The 5928-nt window shown below is 45.5% G+C and overlaps 1 long non-coding RNA gene across 1 annotated transcript; it reads right to left on the bottom strand.

Moving 5' to 3' along the window:
- Window positions 1-2668: 2668 nt before the first annotated feature.
- On the bottom strand, window positions 2669-5321 carry LOC117961282. Its single transcript, XR_004660364.1, has 2 exons — window positions 4439-5321; window positions 2669-3001 (listed from the first exon to the last, which is right to left on the bottom strand). It is a non-coding gene; the product is annotated as an uncharacterized LOC117961282 (long non-coding RNA).
- Between the last annotated feature and the right edge of the window lie 607 nt (window positions 5322-5928).

The following is a 5928-nucleotide window of genomic DNA, read 5'->3' as shown; positions in this document are numbered from 1 at the left end:
ATCTGGTTCATTTTACGAGAGGAGCCAGAGGTTTGGTAAATAAGGCTTGAAGATCAACTTTTGGGTTTAATGTTTTCAGAAAATGGATCAAGGTTTCAGAAATTGTGTTTTAGCAATTGAGAAAAAACTGTACAGCTGCTCACTGGTTACCACAGCTATCCACGTTTCCGTAGTGAGTTTCACAATATTCCCACCAGCTCCATGTGGTTGATGGAGTGGTGTAGGTAATAATAAAGATGTGACAGCTCCCTGCTGGGCTGGGTGGGGGGGTTACTTTACCTCTGTAGTCCTGGGAGTCATTTATCTGGGCCATTTGTTTTCGTCTGCTCTGAGAGTGGTTGCTGTGTTCTTTTACATTCAGATGGCTAAAGGATGGTTTAGAGGTGGGGTTGTATGAAGTCTTCATCTCTAGACAGGTTGGAGTCCAGGACCAGAACACTGCTATGGACAACTACAAAAACAACTCATCAGTTTAACTGTGCGCTATATTTGGAATATTTTCGGCTTCGCCTGGTCATAAAACAGCTGTGTCTTTAACAATAAAGCTCCTGTATGGTGTAAGCTCATGTGTACCTGCTGCAGACTATTACTCCAGTTAGTGCAGAAAGAAACAGATGTTTAAGACAAGGTAAAGCCCTGGACATATACTCTGTATATATATACTGTATATATGTATATAAAATATTTGTAACAACAAAACAAAAGACCATTTAAGTTAAGTGCCCATATTATGAAAACCCCTTTTGGGGTTGTTTAGGGGGGTTGTTTTGTGTCTCTGGTGCTTCCACATACATACACACTTGGAAAACCCCATCCATGTTGTTCTGAGTGAGATCTGGTTCCTGAATGTCCTCTGATCCCGTTTCTGAATTTCCTCTATGTACTGTCTCTGGGTGAGCTGAAGTCTGTAGTCCTGACTACACACACACACACACACACACACACACACACACACACACACACACACACACACACACACACACACACACACACACACACACACACACACACACAAGAAGTCTCCCAGCTAATCCTGCCTTGGACTGACCAAAGCTGGAGAAAGAGTTATCAGCTGATGAATCTTACCGAGCTACTGAGCATGTGCAGCTCCCAACAAAGATAGGATAGAAGGGCGATGTCTCACTCTGGAGCTAAAACTAGTGAGAAGTCTCACTCTGGAGTTAAAACAAGGGAGATGTCTCACACTGTATCTAAAACAGAGACCTAAACACACAGGGTGAAAACAGGATCTGTGCAATACAACAAAAATGTGGTGTTTTTTGAAAATGAAACCATGGAAACTTATTCTGGTACAACCTCAGAATACAATTTTGAACCTGAAAAATTAGCAGACTATGGGCGCTTTAACACCTACCCCCATTCTTAAAAAGATAGAAGGCACCGGTGAGCTCAGCAACACCAAAAGACCCGGAAGACCACAGAAAACAACTGTGGTGGATGACCAAAGAATTCTGTCCCTGGTGAAGAACACACCCAACCGTCGGCCAGATCAACACTCTCCAGGAGGGAGGGGGTGTGTGTCAAAGTCAACAATCAAGAAGACTTCAGAACTGCAGTTTAACTGCAGAAGTCTGCAGTTAAAGCACATCTGACTGTAGGTAAGGACTACTAGCCAGTCAGAAGCAGAGTATGAGGCCCTGACAGTACCTAGGTAAGGACTACTAGCCAGTCAGAAGCAGAGTATGTGGCCCTGACAGTACCTAGGTAAGGACTACTAGCCAGTCAGAAGCAGAGTATGAGGGCCCTGACAGTACCTAGGTAAGGACTACTAGCCAGTCAGGAGCAGAGTATGAGGGCCCAGACAGTACCTAGGTAAGGACTACTAGCCAGTCAGAAGCAGAGTATGAGGGTCCTGACAGTACCTAGGTAAGGACTACTAGCCAGTCAGAAGCAGAGTATGAGGGTCCTGACAGTACCTAGGTAAGGACTACTAGCCAGTCAGAAGCAGAGTATGAGGGCCCTGACAGTACCTAGGTAAGGACTACTAGCCAGTCAGAAGCAGAGTATGAGGGCCCTGACAGTACCTAGGTAAGGACTACTAGCCAGTCAGAAGCAGAGTATGAGGTGTGCCATGCTAGCAGCTAGGCAGGCATTGTAACGTCTGTCCCTGTAAAGTAAAGTAAAGACTGGACTACAACAGAGTCGTTTGGAGCGGTTGGTGAACAGTGTTTTCTGTTGGAGATGGTAAGTCCCTTTGGGGGGGGGCGGCTTTGGACTTTTTCACTTTTAAACATATAACATGCACAAAAAAGATACATAACAGAAAAGGAAAAAAGGGGGGACTCCCCCTTTTCTGGTCAACATATCCCTGCTCAGCAAGACAAATGTACCTCCCCCTCAAAGTGACCCATGCAATGACCGATAGCACGGTCCTTTCGGGGTGCATTTCTTTTTAAAATATTATACTCCATTAAAAACACCCCCTCAGGACCCTCTTCACAATGACAACCAGAAAAATGTCAGATGCCACAACAGCCAGAACACATCACCCAGGGCTCATTCCTCTGAAACTCGCTCTCTCTTTTCAGGATTTCCACTCAGTATTTCCAAGAATGTTTTAAGTATAAAGTCTCAAGGTTGTCTTTGAAAACTTTCATGGAACACACACTTCACAGGCAAACAAGAGACAAAGATGAAGAGAGGCTGGGACAGTAAATAAAGTAGATATTTATTTTTTTAAGAATCTCAGCTCATGCAAGGATACAGCTCTTGTAAACAAAATCACTTGAAAATATGTTATAAATGTGCACAGATTTCTTCTTGGTGTCAAACTGGAATGTACAATATGTGGAAGATAAGCTGTATTACAGATACTACATGAAGAGCTGTCACCCAAACACCCCTGGTCCCGCTTTCCCACACTGTGATTATTTCAGCGTCCTGCCATACCGAGTACAAGCTGCTTGCTAAAGCTAGGTTTTATGTTAGGCATCAACATAAAGTGTGCCGTGCTCATCGAGGTCAGATATACAGTATTAACCTGGTCAAAGCACTGTGGAGGCCACGGGATAACAACAGCCCCCCCCCGATGGAATGATGCCCGAAGAGGATTTAAAAGCAAAGCAACATTGCTTTAAGACATTTGTGAAACATGTATAAGGATATTTCAAATACAAAAACAGGTGTAACAGTAACCAGTACTTGTTTTTTGTGGTACAGAGGAGTAGATGTGAAACAGTTAGACAACATTCTGACTTGGAATATGAAACTGATGTAGGACAAACCTCAGGGCTGAACTGTTGCTGTAACCCAAACAGAGACCAGAGGTTCCACTTGGTACTGTACTTGGTTTTTCCAAAACTATCTCAACACCGAGGTCAACGTTGATCAGCACAGCACCCCACACAGTATTCAGGGCTCAAGGCTTCAGAGTTTCCCACAAGGTACTGTGCATTTGTTCCACCCATATCTGTAGCCCGGATCCTTGCTAGCAGTGGGAAGAATCCACTTACCCCGGTATGAAAGGGCAGCAGTAGTTCTGCAACTGAGTACACGTCATCATGTAGGATTCTCCACACTAACGCCTCAAACAAGACTCCGAGTCAGCCTGCTAGCAGCTCTGTGAGGGCGTACTCTGCTTCAGCTAAATGCTAACGGAGCCAAAGACCCGTTTCCAAAACAGCATGACCAATTTTTCATTTTTGTCAAAAATCCGACTGAGTATAAAGTCGGATACTCAGCATATCTTGATCATTACTTGAAAATAACAATCCTTATGAACAATTTATTTGTGCCATGTCTTTATATTAAAAAAATATAAATAACTGGCCGACAGATTGCTAGCAGATATTTCTTTCTAAACTTTTATATATTAATATTGACCTTAAAAAAATCCAGTATTGCTCAGGCAATAAATTTGTAGCATGTAGCATGCTGATATTAACAAGTATAAGGTGAGCATGTTGACCAACTTAGTTTAGCGTGTTAGCATGCTAAAATGGGCTGAGGCTGATAGGAATGCCTTCAGTTCTGCAGGTACACATTCTCACTCCCATCTCGTAAAATACCGACGCTTGGGAAGGTGCCTTTGGCGTTGTTATTGACGCTAAAAGTCTCCTTTAGCGTCATATCTAAACGCTCTGGGTCGGCACACGAACCCTGGTCTCCGGGGTAACAGTCCTGTGTTATCGGACCCATCCACCCCCCTAACGGTACTACTACGTCATCGTAAAGCACCGCGTAGCTGCTGCTCTGCCCAGTGTGTGCGTAGGAAGGGGTCGGTAAGGGTTCGGACAGACTGGTTGGTTCTGATCCTCTCGCCATGCTGCAGTGATGTAGACAGACTGGCGTTGAGTTACTCTGACATGTTATCCTCCTCACTACAGTCCTAAGGAGACATCATCTGATAAACCCAACCGTTAGATATCTCACTGGATAAGTGAGAACTCCTGGTGGTCTCACACACACACACACACACACACACACACACACACACACACAATCAGGGGACCACCAACATTCTAAGGATTAATTCCCTGGACCAATTAGCAATTATGTCGGTACCAAATTGCTTTGCAACCCATTCTTCCAGTATCGACCGAAGTAGAGGACTGACCAATCACCTGACACACGGATAGCGATTGCTATCTCCAGAGATATTGCGCTGGGTGGCTAAACAGACACAGGCAGACACAGATTGCCCCAAGTTTCACTGGGATTGTCTTGACTAAAACTTCCACCGAGAGAATTGTTTCAAGGAATATACAATCACATAAAACTTCTACCCATGGGGGCTTTAAACTATGAGGAGAATGCGAGTTTGTTTCGTTATTATTGCTGCTCTCTGCTTCCAGTTAGCTTTACTTGTGTACTTGGAATGTGGAAAGAAACTGAGACTAGACATGTACAATAAGGACAGGAGTGCTGTGCATGCTCATCCATACCACATTACAGAGCAGCAAGATGATCAAATGTTCTCTTTGAATCAAAGGGGGATGGGGATGAAGGGGGGTCCGAGGTAGAACGGCTCGTGACAGAGATTACAGGGATGCTGGCCAGATACAAAACTGGTTGCAGAGATGATCATAGTGAGATAAACATGCGTTGGTATCAACTTTGATAAGGGAAGAGTACATTATCTCTTCTTTTTTTTTTTGCACGTAGACTGTATGCGTTACCTGCCGACTATAACCCCCCCCCGGGACTCCACCTGGCGTGGACGGGCTGCGTTCTGGCTGCGCCGTGGTTGTGTTCCGTAGTCCGCCAATGCCTCACACCACAGGGGATGGTCTAAGAAGAGGAGCGTTTTGCCTGCCTGACACGCAGACTTAGTTGTTTTGGTTATCTTTCCTAGACGTTGGTGCTTTAGCCATAAAAGTAAGTATAATACATAGTTTTATGTAGACGGTAGATTAGTGGCTGTGTTTCAGTTGTTGGAATAGTGCAGTGGTGAGATATGTGATGGCAAGTCTTCACTCTTTATTTTGAAAATGGACTTTCCACTACCTGGCTGGCCTGTTAGAACGTCTCCACGAAGAAAGAGACCTCGCCCATGGGACGCACTGCTGCTGGAATCACAAGCACTCTTATTTAATAGGGACGCCCATTTTCCACCTTTGCGAAACAGCAGCGGAACAGCGAAGGAGTCATCAGGTTTACAATAAACTCAATGTGTGGCTGCGTCCGGACTCTGTCTCAGCTCCGGTGATCCCTGGCCCTCTGGAGCAGGTACGCAGAGCTTCTATTGGCCTGACACCGGAGAGCTCCGCAGCAACTCCGCACGCAAATAAAACGTCCGGTTAAAACAAATCTGACCTGGTGGGTGTTGACGGATGGCGGCGCACGGGGCTGCCATGCAGCGGAGCCTGCACGCAGCGGGGCCGTAACGCAGAGGGGCCATCACGCAGCGGGGCCGTAACGCAGAGGGGCCATCACGCAGCGGGGCTGTAACGCAGCAGGGCCATCACG

This window comes from Etheostoma cragini, chromosome 18 (assembly GCF_013103735.1).
Source record: "Etheostoma cragini isolate CJK2018 chromosome 18, CSU_Ecrag_1.0, whole genome shotgun sequence".
In the NCBI taxonomy this organism is placed as follows: domain Eukaryota; kingdom Metazoa; phylum Chordata; class Actinopteri; order Perciformes; family Percidae; genus Etheostoma; species Etheostoma cragini.
This window is presented reverse-complemented; position numbering and strand designations above follow the sequence as displayed.